Source organism: Mirounga leonina, unplaced genomic scaffold (assembly GCF_011800145.1).
Source record: "Mirounga leonina isolate KUSES-001 unplaced genomic scaffold, KU_Mleo_1.0 Mir_94, whole genome shotgun sequence".
Lineage (NCBI taxonomy): Eukaryota > Metazoa > Chordata > Mammalia > Carnivora > Phocidae > Mirounga > Mirounga leonina.
Window position 1 is genome coordinate 11,294,750 of NW_023270855.1, and position 16,154 is coordinate 11,310,903.

The following is a 16,154-nucleotide window of genomic DNA, read 5'->3' on the forward strand; positions in this document are numbered from 1 at the left end:
CATATGATACCTAGGAATAAATCTAACCAAAGAGGCAAAGAATCTGTACTCAGAAAACTATAAAATACTCATGAAAGAAATTGAGGAAGACACAAAGAAATGGAAAAACGTTCCATGCTCATGGATTGGAAGAACAAATATTGTGAAGATGTCAATGCTACCTAGAGCAATCTACACATTTAATGCAATCCCTATCAAAATACCATCCACTTTTTTCAAAGAAATGGAACAAATAATCCTAAAATTTGTATGGAACCAGAAAAGACTCCAAATAGCCAGAGGAATGTTGAAAAAAAAAATCAAAGCTGGTGGCATCACAATTCCGGACTTCAAGCTCTATTACAAAGCTGTCATCATCAAGACAGTATGGTACTGGCACAAAAACAAACACATAGATCAATGGAACAGAATAGAGAGCCCAGAAATGGACCCTCAACTCTACGGTAAACTAATCTTTGACAAAGCAGGAAAGAAAGTCCCATGGAAAAAAGACAGTCTCTTCAACAAATGGTGTTGGGAAAATTGGACAGCCACATGCAGAAGAATGAAACTGGACCATTTCCTTACACCACACACAAAAATAGACTCCAAATGGTTGAAAGACCTCAACGTGAGACAGGAGTCCACCAAAATCCTAGAGGAGAACCCAGGCAGCAACCTCTTCGACCTCAGCCACAGCAACTTCTTCCTAGAAACATTGCCAAAGGCAAGGGAAGCAAGGACAAAAATGAACTACTGGGACTTCATCAAGAAAAAGCTTCTGCTCAGCAAAGTTAACAGTCAACAAAACTAAAAGACAACCTATGGAATGGGAGAAGATATTTGCAAATGACATATCAGATAAAGGGCTAGTATCCAAGATCTATAAAGAACTCATCAAACTCAACACCCAAAAAACAAATAATCCAGTAAAGAACTGGGCAGAAGACATGAACAGACATTTCTCCAAAGAAGACATCCAAATGGCCCACAGACACATGAAAAAGTGCTCAACATTGCTCGGCATCAGGGAAATCCAAATCAAAACATCAATGAGATACCACCTCACACCAGTCAGAATAGCTAAAATTAACAAGTCAGGAAACGACAGATATTGGCGAGGATGTAGAGAAACGGGAACCCTCCTACACTGCTGGTGGAAAGGCAAACTGGTGCAGCCACTCTGGAAAACAGTATGGAGGTTCCTCAAAAAGTTGAAAATAGAGCTACCGTACAACCCAGCAATTGCACTATTGTGTATTTACCCCAAAGATACAAATGTAGTGATCCGAAGGGGTATGTGTACCCCAATGTTTATAGCAGCAATGTCCACAATAGCCAAACTATGGAAAGAGCCAAGATGTCCATCAACAGATGAATGGATAAAGAAGATGTGATATAATGGAATATTATACAGCCATCAAAAAAAACGAAATCTTGCCATTTGCAGCGATGTGGATGGAACTACAGGGTATTATGCTAAGTGAAATAAGTCAATCAGAGAAGGACATGTATCATATGATCTCACTGATATGAAGAATTCTTAATCTCAGGAAACAAACTGAGGGATGTTGGAGTGGTGAGGGGTGGGAGGGATGGGGTATCTGGGTGATGGACACTGGGGAAGGTATGTGCTACGGTGAGTGCTGTGAATTGTGTAAGACTGATGAATCACAGACCTGTACCTCTGAAACAAATAATACATTATATGTTAAAAAAAAAAAAAAAGAAGATAGTAGGAAGGGAAAAATGAAGAGGGGGAAATCAGAGGGGGAGATGAACCATGAGAGACTATGGACTCTGAAAAACAAACAGGGTTCTAGAGGAGAGGGGGATGGGGGGATGGGTTAGCCTGGTGATGGGCATTAAAGAGGGCACGTATTGAATGGAGCACTGGGTGTTATACACAAACAATGAATCATGGAACACTACATCAAAAACTAATGATGTATGGTAATTAACATAATACAATAAAATAAAATTTAAGGGGCACCTGGGTGGCTCAGTCGTTAAGCGTCTGCCTTCAGCTAAGGTCCCGGGGTCCTGGGATCGAGCCCCACATCGGGCTCCCTGCTCTGCGGGAAGCCTGCTTCTCCCTCTCCCACTCCCCCTGCTTGTGTTTCCTCTCTCAGTGTGTCTCTCTCTGTCAAATAAATAAAATCTTTAAAAAAAATAAAATGAAATAAAATAAAATTTAAAAAAAGGGATTCTCCTTTCTCAGCAAGTATCATGGTACACCATGGGAAATAGTACAGCTAGTCTAAATACCATTATCCTTGGAGCTGTGACCCTCCTAATGAGTTAGTATATTTAGACTAATTAGGTTTGGTGAGAGTAGAAATATCAAATGCCATAGTTTTCCACAATTAGAGACTAAAATATCAGTGAAGCTTGGGGTAAGTCAGAGGTGGTGAGAAGACAGTAGTCTGCCAGTGATGGGATTAACTTGGTTTACAGTGTGCATTTGGTCAGATCGTTTGCTTACAGAATAATACTCTAATTTCTCCATCCTAGCATAGAAATAGTCCCATTAATCTTGTCTATTCTAGCTAATTTGACTTTATTTCTCCTTATACTGCTCTAATCACATAGATCTCCATATTACCTCATTGAATATTCAGCAGTGACAGACTAAACTTTTGTTATTTATTTTTCCCTTCTGCTGGAATTGCATTCTGGTCCTTGTTCCCTAATTAGAATTCCTCTCCATCCTTCCTTCAAGCTCAAATCTCACATTTTTAAAAAGGATTTCCCAAGTTACTCTAGGTTATATCAATCTCCTGTTGTCTTATGGCATTGTTTTTTCTGTATAAAGCATTTTAGATGTTCCATACATAAAGCTGTATGTAGTAGCTATTATGGAATGAATGTTTGAGTTCTCTTCAAAATTCACATGTTGAAATCCTAACTCTCCTCCCCCATTGAGGTGGTGAGGTCTTTAGGAGATGAGTAGGTCATGAGAGTGGAATTCTCATGAATGGGATTAGTGCCCTAAAAAAAAAGACAAGAGAGCTTGCTGCTTCTCTCTTTGCTCTCCATCACATGAGGACACAATGAGGAGACAGCCATCTGCAAGCCAGGAGGCAGGCCTTCACCAGATACCAGATCTCCTGGCACATTGATCTTTGACATCTTAGCGTCTGAAACAGTGAGAAATAAAATTTTGCTGTCTATGGTATTCTGTTATAGCAGCCTGAACTGCTGATGACAATAGTATACTTTTTCCTGTGTTTATGTCTTCATGTTGCCAGTAACTGACTTAAAAGTTACCAGAGGACAGTCAATAAGTCTCATACTTACTTTCCTTTCTTAGGCTCTTTGTGCCTAAGTCTGTGCTTATGTCCACAAAAAAAAAATGAGCAAAAGTTGGTCACCAATGCTAATGCAGAAACCCTTCATGACTTGGAGGAACGTTATTAAATTTGTCCATCAGCTTTCTCTTCTTTAGGTTGAAAATAAAAAGTCTGGTGACATTTCTACCTAGTTCTTTCTTCTCAAGATTAATCTAAATGTGGCTTTCTTACCAATTAGTAGGCAATAGATCCTTAGGCTCTTAAATTTATTGTAGGAAAAAAAAATGTCTTAGCAATGGAATATGCTATCAGAATGGCAATAATAATGGTGCTTAAGGAAGAATGCAAAAAAAAAATTTCAAGGTAGACAATTTTTATAAAATTAAACCCATATCTGTTTTTACTTTGGTCTAAAGATAGATCTTTTCTACTAATATAACTTTTGAAAGAACTCATGAATGTTACAGTAAGTTCTGTCATTTACTATTTATAGGACTTAACCAGGACCCTTTTTAACAACTAGAAAATGACAGAACTGCACTACATAATCTCTGACTCTTTTCTCTTCCGAAATTTAATGATGGAGTAGTTCGAACTGTTAAATCTCATATATTGGTGTTTATCTGGAAAAAAAATCAACTGAAAGTCACATTAGTTCATATTCATCTTCTTTTGTAATTTTTTATTGTGGTTAGAACATTTAATATGACTATCCTCTTGACAAAATTTTAAGTGCACAATGCAATAATGTTAACTATAGGCATAATGTTATACAGAAGATCTCTAGAACTTACTCATCTTGCATAAATTAAACTATATACCCAATGAATATATACTCCATTTCCCTCTCTCCTCAGTCTCTGACAACCACCATCCTACTCTGTTTCTATGAGCTTGACTATTTTAGATACCTAATATAAGTGGAATCATGCTATATTTGGCTTTCTATGACTGGCTTATTTCATTCAGCATGTCCTCCTGGTTCATCCATGTCATTGCATATGGCATTATTTCCTTCCTTTTTCTAAGGCTAAATAATATTCCACAATATGTAAAGGTCATATTTTCTTTATCCATTCATTTGTCAATGGACATTTAGGTTGTTTCCATATCTCAGCTATTGTGACTAATACTGCAGTGAACTGGGAGGGCAGATATCTCTCTAAGATCCTGTATTAGTTCGGGACGCCTGGGTGGCTCAGTCAGTTAAGCGTCTGCCTTCAGCTCAGGTCATGATCCCAGGGTCCTGGGATCAAGTCCCGCATTGGGCTCCCTGCTCCACAGGGAGCCTGCTTCTCCCTCTGCCTCTGCATCTCTCTCTCTTTCTCTGTCTCTCATGAATGGATAAATAAAATCTTAAAAAAAAAAAAAAAAAAAGATCCTGTATCAGTTCTTTTGGATATATACCCAGAAGTGGGATTGCTAGATCATATGATAATCCTATTTTTAATTTTTTGAGGAATCCCCATAATTTTCCATAGTGGCTACACCATTTTACATGACCCACAGTATATACACATTCCAGTTTCTCCCATTCTTGCCAAAACTTGCTATCTTCTATTTTCTAAGAATTTTTGATTAGCAAAATCCTTAATTAATTTTGAAAATTTTGGAGAAAATTTTCTACTACTTAACTTCTTTTGGGCTGCCTTCCCTTTTTAATACACACTGTTCAATAAATGAAGGTAGTTTAATTGACTTGATTTTTTCAAACTATTTCTTCCAGTAACAATCTCTATATTTCCTTATAAACTTTAGAATCTAGAGTTATGGCTTTAAGCCCATTCTAAATTTAGAAAAAGTCCCATGTTATGCAAAAAGAAATGGACTCCTGAATTAGTATCTTTGTTGGTCAATATTAATTTAGTCTCATAGTGATGTTGAATGTATCTTGTCTTGTAAGTTGAAATCCAAACTCTGTACAACCCCTGTTTCAGGAAATGGGGTTCCAGTGCCTAGCTATTTACATATATCAAACCATCTTACTGTATAGCTTACCATTTACTGGCCATTTGTTAAGTATATGAAAAGGCACCATTTATTAAGCATATGATTTTGCAAGGTGGCAATTTGGAACATATGGTTCTTCTAGTCTTCATTAGATTTGCTGATGGCATGTTATCAGCTCACAGGTCAGCTGAAGACTAGCTGGTCTATGATGACTTCAGCAGGCACAGCTGCCCTTGTTCCACATGGTCTCTCACCCTCCAGCAAGCTGCTGTGGACTTGTGCACCTGAGAGCATGCAGGGATCCAAGAAATTAAGAGGAAACATGGAAGGCCTTTTGTTGCTTAATCTTAAAACAGCCTCACCAGTCACTTCAGCCATATTCTATTGGCCAAAGCAAGCCCCAAGCCACAAAGCCAGCCTAGCTTCAAGAGATAGAGAGAGAGACTCCACTTCTTGATGGCGTAAGCATGGGTATAGAGAGGCAGAAACAACTGTGGTCATTTTTTCAATCAATTCCCACATGACACTTTATTTTATGTCATTCCTAAGATCTTATCTTGACACTATATTCTGAGACTAGTTTCTCCTGCGAAGTTGCCATTGTTCAATCCAAATACAAAAGTATACCCTCCAAATTCAGTCTCCATGATTTGTTTCTTACCGCCATGCTGGACCTTTTTGATGTCAGATTTTCATCTGATTATTTCCCACGCTTGCATTCTCCTCTAACTGTGCTCCACCTACCTACTATCTAAGCCTGAATGAACCAAATCAAATGGCCTTCTCCATTATCCTCTAAGTTTCAGTCATGTATTGCATTCCCCTTTCTATCACTGGATGGGCTTCTATCTTGGCACTGGCAAAACCATATATACAATAAATGATTCTGAAATGGTCTTAACGTGAAGAATGAAGGGAAGTGGTAGGCAGATAAGTTAAATGGAAAATAAGACTAATGGCTTGATAGTGACAACAGAGTAAAATCCATTAGAATCTGCAGAAAGTCCATAGGATGGAAAGAAATCATGAGATAGGTGTGCTGATGCATCGCTGACAACCATGATTTCTAAAATAAAATGTAAGGGTAGAGGAACCTTATAGTTTGATCTCTTTAGTAAACCCCAAGTCAAGGCTGAGAGGAGATGATGCAGAGTAACCTGGAAGAAAGAACCAAATTAGCCTTTGTAAGTGCGAAGCCAATGATAATGCTTAATGCAGTCTTTCTTAGGACAAAATTCAAAAGAATAAATGTTACCAGAAACTGGATATTTCATTTGTAGATTGTATAGCAGCTGTCAATTCCAATATGGAAAGGTAGAGGACTGGAAGCCATGAAAAGCAGCTACTTTGTATTTATGGATGGCTTAGGAGTCTGAACAATTCAGATCTAATTACATTTTCATCATGAACTCACTTTATCAGAAACTTGTGACCTGAAATATGCCTGTTTAATGGATTTATCATGGTGAACCAGAGAGTCGTTTTCAGCTGAGAGTCATTTTCAGCTGGACTAGCAAATCACTGATGTGAGCTTCAGGGGTACAAGTGAATTTTATATCCTTTATTATCCAAAGAAGAAAAGAGATTTATGGCCAACAATTTAAAGAAGAAATTTGCTAAAGAGAGGAGCTGCAGCTTTTCTCTTTGAACAGTGATGACTGGGTAACTTGGTAACACCTCAAAGTCAAAAACAGAGAAGGAAAACTACTAACTGAAGACCCAGTCAGGAATCAAGATGGTCAAGATGATGTAGTTTGGCTATAGTCAGACAGATGGAGGTCAAGAGGGAAAAGGGTAGAAACTGAAAGGAGAGGCCCAGGGAAACATGTGCTTCATAGACTTCTAATACAAATAAGCATTTCTCAGTCCCAAACCCTCTGTGGTCCCTAACAGTCAGGGCACCTACCCTGAAATCTTTAACACTAATGGTAGGGACATTCACAATTGTAGAATTACGGATCTTATTGATGATCCATGTTAGCCACTTAAATATCAATTGTTAAAGGTACAAACATACTTAAATCAAGAATAAATGATATTCCAAATACAGATGATATCTCGTGTAAAAATGTTTAGAGCCTATTTATTTATTTTAAACACAATTAGAATATGGTACAACCTTTACTTAATAGCTCTTCTCAATCATTCATAGTTTTTATATAAAATTATCATATTCCTTTTTCATTTAATAACCACAAAATATTTAAGAAAGCCTCAAGATCTGAAGAGAAATGAAACTTCCTTCATTGTCTGTTCTTACAAACACCTATCTGCAACACTAAGACAGCAGTATACCCCAAACTCTTTCCACTTTATACATATATGAGAATTTCTAGCTCAGGATTATTGTTCTTCTAGAATATTTAATATTGCAGAGAGAATGTTATTAACACAATTACTCAAGCCAAACCCATTCTCAATTCAGTGACAATAAACTAGGACACTGGGGGAAAAAAAAAGTTTAAAAACTTGCTTTAAAAAGCAAGTCATGGAAAAATTCCATTAGATTAAAAAAATAATCTTTACATAACCTAAATTTTTTTAGTGTTGCAATCCATGTGTATACATGCTGACTATAATCACTTTCTAGAATCTTAATTTATTTCATCATTTGGTTAAACACTGTTTGATGCTGATAGCATTCAAGAAAAATGATTTTCTGGTTTTTTATCAAATAATGGATTGTAGTATGTGATTAAAATATGCATAATCAAAGAAGAGATGATTGGAGAGGAAAAGGTTCTGAACATGCTTTCATTATTTATCATCATCATCTATAAATTAATATATATCTTTCTTATGCTTTGTTCTTTGTTTGAAATTGACTAATACATCTACTGTGAAGGGAACATCTTGGTTTTTTTGCTGGCTAAATATTGAATTCATGATTGATAAGAATCCTTTATTTTCAGATCTATAATGCCCAGTTTAAAGTTTTACACACATAACAAAATATGATATTCTTTTTTTTTTTTAAGATTGTATTTATTTATTTGACAGAGGGTGCACAAGCAGGGGGAGCGGCAGGCAGAGGGAGAGGGAGAAGCAAGATCCCTGCTGAGCAGGGAACCCAATGCTGGGCTCCATCCCAAGACCCTGGGATCATGACCTGAGCTGAAGGCAGATGTTTAACCAACTGAGCCACCCAGGCACCGCAAAACTTGATATTCTTAATCTTTATAAATTTATGTTCTTTTATCAGAATGATATAAGAGTATATGTATTTATGATTAAGAATCAAAAGGGAATGTGCAGGGACACATGGGTGGCTCAGATAGTAAAGCAACCAACTCTTGATTTTGGCTCAGGTCATGATCTCAGGGTCATGAGACCAAGCCCCGTGTTGGGTTCTGCACTGAGCATAGAGTCTGCTTAAGATTCTCTCCTCCCTCGGTCCCTTCACCCCCCACCCCTACCTTCCTTCCCCACCCGCATTGTGTGCCCAGCACACTCTCTCAAAAAAAAAAAAAAAAGTAAATAAATAAATAAATAGAAATTACAAAATTAGAAATAATACATGTGTCTGAATGGTGAAATTAGTGAGAGGCCTTCCCTCTCTTTTGTCAAATCATTTTAAAAGTTGTTGGAATACTGATTTTATATGAAAAATAAACTCTATTTGTAATGTTACTAAAAAATCTAAAAATGTTCACTCCTTGAACATTTATGTGTATGTAATGTTATGTAAATGTGTAATACAGTTGCCTTAAAACTATAAGTAATTATTGTATATTAAAGGAAAATGATGAGCTGTTTTATATAACTAAAATAAAATGTGTAGGCTGTGTGTATGAGACAGCATGTAGAATTAAGTTGTATATGTATAATTTAACTATATGTAACAACATATCAGAGTTCTAGCACCTTCTATATAACAGATCCCCAAACTCTGAAATAAAAACTGACTTGGCGCCAAATCTTGCTCCAAACTCCTATGCAAGCCAAAGGTTTAACTCTATTACTTCACAGTCTATTAACTCTTATTATACTCTATAAACTTTCTTATCTAATTTTCCAGTCCATGGCAGATTAAAAGTAGAAGACAGAAGGATCTGGGGAAGGAATATGAGGTGGGTGTGGGGGGAATGGTGAAAATACAAGAAAAGCCATAGCTGACAGTTTGACAGACAGGTAAAAATATAAATGGGCTGTGTGTATTAAATCATCACCATAAAAGATAGCAAACAACAATAATATCTAATATTTACTACACATTTCTTTTATACTGTATACTTTTATACTATATACAAGTGAGTAAGGATTTGCATGGATTATTTTATTCTGGTTCTCAAACCTTTAAGATATTATTACCCTTTTTTTATATGAGGCTTGGAGAAGGTAAACAACGTACCAAAAGTCACAGAGTTAAGCAAGTTACAGAACTAGAATTCAAACCCAGACATCCAGACAGTTGGCATTCAACATATTAATGGTATAACTGATTAATACCTTTTGTGTAAGAAAGTGGGCAGATGTACTTACAAAATTATTTGTGTTAAAAAGAAGTACTGCATAAGGACATAAGATTCAGTTAGCCAGAAAACCTACATATGTGGATACACATTTTCTAATCAATGAAACGTTGCTGTTTCTCCCCATTCACTCACTAATTTTTACTTCTAAGTTAAAACACAATTCATATTGAATAAAATTAAATGAGATTTTCAGCAAAATGTACTTACACAACCCAGTATTTTTCTTTCCAAACACTTTAAATTCCTTTAAAAATTTCCAGAAACAGGATTACAGTTCTCTCAAGGGTTTTTAATAAAGTCTAAGTAGATGTTCTGGTATTAGCTTGTAAAATGCTGAGTCAAACACTAAAGGTAATTTAGTCTTCAGAACTTTTAAAAGAGTTATATAGTTAAGTCACCTCAGGGCCACATCCTATCTGCTAGTTCTATCTTATTACAGGCTTTTAAAAGAAAATAACAGTGGCATTTTCTTTTTGCAGCCATATTCTGAAACTGGTAATAATAAAAGGATACCTGTGTTTGTGCAGTTGAGTTCTTCAAGCTTTTCGAAGTATACCCACCAGACAGGCCAAAGCTCTCTGTGCAATGGTATGTTTGTTCCAAGTTAAGACAAGGTGACACTTAAGTGTAAGTAGTTGAATCATCTTGTTGGAGTTGATTAGCTTCAAACTTTGTTGTGCTGAATAGGTAAATATTCCTAGGATGCCATTTGCCCAGAGTTTCCTGCAATATATTCTGACAATTTTGCAGCCCATTGCCTGAGGTCTAGTCTAAATGTCTTAAGAGTGGTGCTGAAAAGAATTTTCCTTACAGAGAACATAACCTGAGCTCAGTACTTGCTACCAATTCCCAGGCACTGCTAGGAAGATGTTAAGCCATGTTTTACTGGGGGAATCAGCAAAGTCAGATGCGCAGGAGTCACACATAAAGGTGTGTCTTACTTCAACTGGGCTCAAGATCCAACTGAAAGAAGTATCTACAGCCAAAGAAATATAATGGAACCTACCCTTTAAAATAAAGGACAACAGACATCTGATACCTGACAAGGAAGGGAGATGGCCATAAATAACATAATTTATTATTAGTGCTTGAATATTTTTGAGCTCATGAACTGAGTTCACCTGGTTATCAGAAAGACCGTACGAAGTTTGGATTTGCTGTCATCATTGTCCCTTATGTTGAGATCAAGGTAAGACATCATTATATACATATTGTAGATGTAACTGGGTATCAGAACCGTGTATCCTTGACACTTTTGGGGTTTAGATAACTTACCTGCAAATACCTGGACTAGTTTGGTGGATTAATTTTTTTTCTTAGCATCAGAAGTCTTTTTAAAAATGGAATACTAGGGGCACCTGGGTGGCTCAGATGGTTAAGTGTCTGCCTTCGGCTCAGGTCATGATCCCAGGGTCCTGGGATCAAGCCCCACATCGGGCTCCCTGCTCAGCTTCTCCCTCTCCCTCTACCTGCTGCTTCCCTTGCTTGTACACTCTCTCTCTCTGTCAAAAATAAATAAAATCTTTAAAAAAATAAAATAAAAAATAAAAATGGAATACTATGTGGAAGCACCAGAAAAAATAAAATTGGTTACATTAGAGCTGGTCTGATTGAGACAGAGTAGAGATTGGAACTCATCCTACCTAAACACCATGGAAGCCTCCCAAGAAATACGTGGCATAGAGGAAAACCACTAGACTGGATAATCTCAAAGGTTTATGATCCTGTCCCTTTAACTGATGTCTAACATACTGATCTGCTGTGATTTCAGAACCAAACTTGTGCACAGGAAAAAAAAAAACAAGTTTGCCACATCTAACTCATATACTAAAATAAGCAGACATTTCAGTTGCCACTTTGGGGGCACCATAATTCTGGGACTGAATCATCTTTGTGGACCATGACCTTGGTTAATAAATTTTAAGTCTTTTTTTTTTTTTTTTTTTCTAATTTAAGAGGCCACATGATTTTTTTTGTTAAGCGACATCAGGACATACTACTAAAATTAGAAATATCAAAGCACTCAGGTTTCGATTCTCAGAAACTTTGATTAAAAAAAAAAAGAGAGATGCTTTTACTGATCACTTGTGAAAGAATCTAGGGAAAAGGGCAGATCTCTGAACTGGAAAGGCAAATTTTAGGACCTAATGGAAAGGAAAAGTTGTGCAATGATACTAATTCGATAGATTTTTTTAATTGGATGGATTTTAATCCTTATTTGATGCTTATTAGAATCACCTGGGACTCTTTTAAAACATATATGCCCTCAAGCTCCACCCCAGCAAATTAAATCTAAGTCTACAGGGGTGTCCTAAGACATAGGTGTTTTGTTTACATAACTTTTAACTTTAGAATAGTTGCACATTTACATAAGGTAATTTTAAAACAAATTTCAAAGATAATTTAGAATCTCCCTATACCCCACACCTACTTTCCCCCGTTATTATCTTAATAATGAATATATTTCCACTATCCCCTATTATAATATTATGAAATATTATCATATTATGTTAACACTAATATGATACATTTGTTATAATTAGTATAACAAAAGTGATGCATGGTTATTAATTAAAGCCCATACCTGAATCACATTTTCCTAAATTTTACCCAAAGTCCTTTTTTCTGTTCCAGAATCCCATCCAGGAAACATTACATTCAGTCATCATGTCTCTCCTTAGGCTTCTCTTGGCTATGACAGTTTCTGAGACTTTCCTAGTTTTTGATGACTTTGACAGTTTTGAGGAATACTGATCAGATATTTTTTAGAATGTCTCACAATTGAGATTTGCCTGATTTTTGTTTTTCAAGAATGAACTGAAGTTATAGGCTTTTGAGAGAAAAACCACAGAGGTAAAGTGCCATTCTCACCATATCACATCAAGAGTACATGTCACCAACATGACATTACTGTTGACACTGACCTTGATCATTTGGCTGAAATAGCTGTTTATCAGGTTTCTCACTGTAAAAGTACAACTTCTTCAACTTTTGTTACCACACTCTTCAGAAGGAAATCATTATGTGCAGTACACACTTACAGAGAAGGTATTTATGTTCCACCTCCTGGAAGTGGAATATACATAAATTATTTGGAATTCTTCTGCTCAGCAATTTGTCTGATTTTACTTATGTATGTATTTATTTATTCATTTAGTCATGTAGTCATTTAATTATTTATATTAGTATGTACTGATGGACATTTATACTTTGGGTTATACTTCAATATTATGTTATTTATTTTGCTGTTCTAATTGCTGCAAGATAGGCTATCGAGAGCTCTTTCATTTGGTTCCTCTGTCCCCTTTACATATCCCTATTGTTTTGTTTTTTGAGCTCCAGACTCATCCGCATATTCCCTGCCCCAGCCTTGCAGTCAACCATTTCTCCAAGAAGCCCTGGTTCCTTTTATTGGAGCATGGTATTAGAAACCAACATCTGGGACTACGGTGTGTCCATTGCTTCTGAGGTGTTGTTGCTTCTAGGACCTCTCAGAAAACAGAGCTAGAATTTACACGTGTGCATTACTAACCCATAAGTATGCATATACCTATAGTAAACTAAACATGAATTCATGCCGATTTCTCTAGCTCTAACTCATTACCCCATGGATCACTCCAGCCTTCTCCCTTTGCTTATCTAAAACCTTCCCTCCAGTATTGAGAAACTTGGCTCCAGTCATTCACCATCTATTTACTTAACGGTTCAATTCCACTATATATGTATAGCAGTTTCAGGATTATTAACCTGTGCCTCTGTAGAAACTAACTTTACCAACTAGGGTGGAGTATTTCTATACAGTTTGTATAGCCTTTAGTCCTTAGTCTCTACTCAATTCCAAAGTTACTTAGTGCAGCACCCTTTCCCTCCTCCTTATTCAGTAAGGTTATGTATTCATTATACAGTTAGATTCTTTGTTTATAGTCAACATTCCATCTTGGGATTCTCCGATCTCTTAATTGGTGTTTTAAGTTTGCATACAGTAGGGTTCAGAGTTTGAGCTGTAAAATTTTGTAAGTTTTGACAAATGCACAGTGTCAAGTATCCACCACTAAAATTAAGAATATTTCTACCACTTTAAAAAATAGAATGAATGTTTTTTTTTAAAGCTCGCCAGGGGATTCTAGTGTGCATCCAGAATTAAGAACCTGGTGTCAAATCAGGTTCTGGTGTATCCAAGAACTTAGTTTTAGTGTTTTGGATTTTTTGTTTTTTTCTGTTTGTTTAGTTAGGTTTTTTTTTTAGCTCAAAATCTAGAAGAATGCTACATTTCTTACTTAGTGACCTTGCCAAATTAGCTAACTGCTCTGTCCAGATGAAGTATCCCCTCATAGAACATTTCAACACCTGCTTTAGAGTGGTTTGAGGACTTAAATGGATTATTAAAGGTAAAGTACAATGACAAAGTTGAAAAGGAGTTGGTATTTAGTAAATGTCAGCCATTATTACATTGTTTTCATTATCACCTCTTTTAGTCAGAAGTTACTCCTATCGTTTGTCAATGATGTCCTTATGGCTTCTTAACATGCCTTACAAAGACAGACAAATAGAGGTAAGTCTTCTGTTTTTGCTTTTTAATTTTTATGCATTCTAGATTAGACATTAAATAGGTTGCTGCCCCCAGAATCACTTGGGGTGATAGAAAACTTCTGACGCCTCATTTGTGGCCAGAGTCACTACATGAGAATCTCTGATAGTGGTGGTGGGGAGAGAAACTGTCTTCAGTACTTTTAATGATCCCCAGGTGATTTCAATGTTCAGCCAAGTTGGAGAACCACTATGCAGAGTGGGAAGGTTCCTCCTCTACTCCAAATCCTTCATATTTCTCTGACTCAAGTTTGAGAAAATAATTTAAGATGTTACAATATGACCAAAAAGAATAGCCTAGCTAAATGTGCACATGAGTCACAGAAAACAAGTATTATGGTTGTGATAAGTAACTTTCCCTGACTATAAACACGTTTCCAAATCCAATTCTCAGTACTGTGTTTCATTCCAATTGCTCATGTAGTTAAGATGAGTACAACTTAAGTATCTGTCCTATAGGTTCTTCCAGATCAAATGACTGACTAACCATGTCACCGTTTCCTATTCCAGATGGAGACTATCCACCCTCTTGATACGTGTGTTTATGCCTCAACAATTACTATTCCAGTGTTTCATTTAATCCTGATCATTTCATTTGCCTGGTGATACAAATATATATTTTTTCTATCCTCTCAATTTCTCTCTCTCTCTCTCCTCCCCATTTCCTTCTTTCTCTCCTTCCTTCCTTCACTTCAGCATTTCCCAAGCTATTTTCAAATAACTTACTTTAATGTGAGATGTGAAGAGATTTTGAAAAACAGTACTGCCTTGGTCTTTTAGGAAATACTACATCCTCCCTCCAACATCTGTAAAAACATGTTAGCTTATTAAAAACAATTATGATATTCTCCAACTATGTAATTCTATTTATATTAAATTATGCATACAAATGATTAAAAAACATTTTGAAGTGTGATGGGAGAGGGAGGCAGAGTTTTTATAAAATTTCTGGTACAGAACAGGAAATAATTATATAATTATTATATAATTATATAAGACACACAAAATAAATATCTTACACACTTCTCCTTCACCATATGGTACAGTAGGTCAGTGTCACTTACAATGTGAAGGCCATTATCCGCACTCAAAATCCTATTCCGACCTACTTCATAAAGTTTTAGAATCACTTTATAATTAGATAGTTTTAAATGTTCATATTCAAAATTCAGTAAACATTGACCACTTTTCAGGTATTTATATATAAGTCATTTCATTAGTACCTTACATTAACTCTGTAAGAAATTATCCTCATATAAGGAAAGGGGAGGGAAGACTCAGAAAATGTAAAATATTAGTCTGCATTAGGGTTCTTGACATTGACACTACCTGTATTTTTGGCCAGATAATTCTTTGCTGTGTGGGGGCTCACCTGTGCTTTGTAAGATGTTTAGCAGTACCCATGACCTCTAAATACTATATCCCAGCAGCATATCTTTCCCTCAAGCTGTGAAAACCAAAATATCTACATACATTGCCAAATGTCCTCTATGAGACAAAAATGTCCTGTTAGCTGAGAACTACTGGTTGAAACCCACACAGCAAATAAAATGCCAAAAGTCAGTGTTTTCAGTTTTCTGTCTAGACACTTAGATGCTTCTCAAAGATAATGCCTTTATGGTTCAAGACCTATCATGTATCATTAATTGCTAAGCCCTTCCTAAAAAGTCATCATCTTCATCACAAGATATATTATCTCTTATTGGTGAAACCAGCTAGTACAAATGACTTGGCATTTAGGTATAACTTGGCATGGGCCATGGAAACAGACAGGAGCCACTGGCTCTTGCCTTGCAAATGGTGCAGCATTGGTATAAACTAAAATGTCCAAATGAATCCCCATCACCAGTAAAACAGATGGTGGGCCTGT

At 36.3% G+C, this 16,154-nt stretch overlaps 1 long non-coding RNA gene across 1 annotated transcript; it reads left to right on the top strand.

Moving 5' to 3' along the window:
• Positions 1-10,795: 10,795 nt before the first annotated feature.
• On the top strand, positions 10,796-14,911 carry LOC118005662. Its single transcript, XR_004677840.1, has 3 exons — positions 10,796-10,886; positions 14,173-14,249; positions 14,795-14,911. It is a non-coding gene; the product is annotated as an uncharacterized LOC118005662 (long non-coding RNA).
• Positions 14,912-16,154: the final 1,243 nt, after the last annotated feature.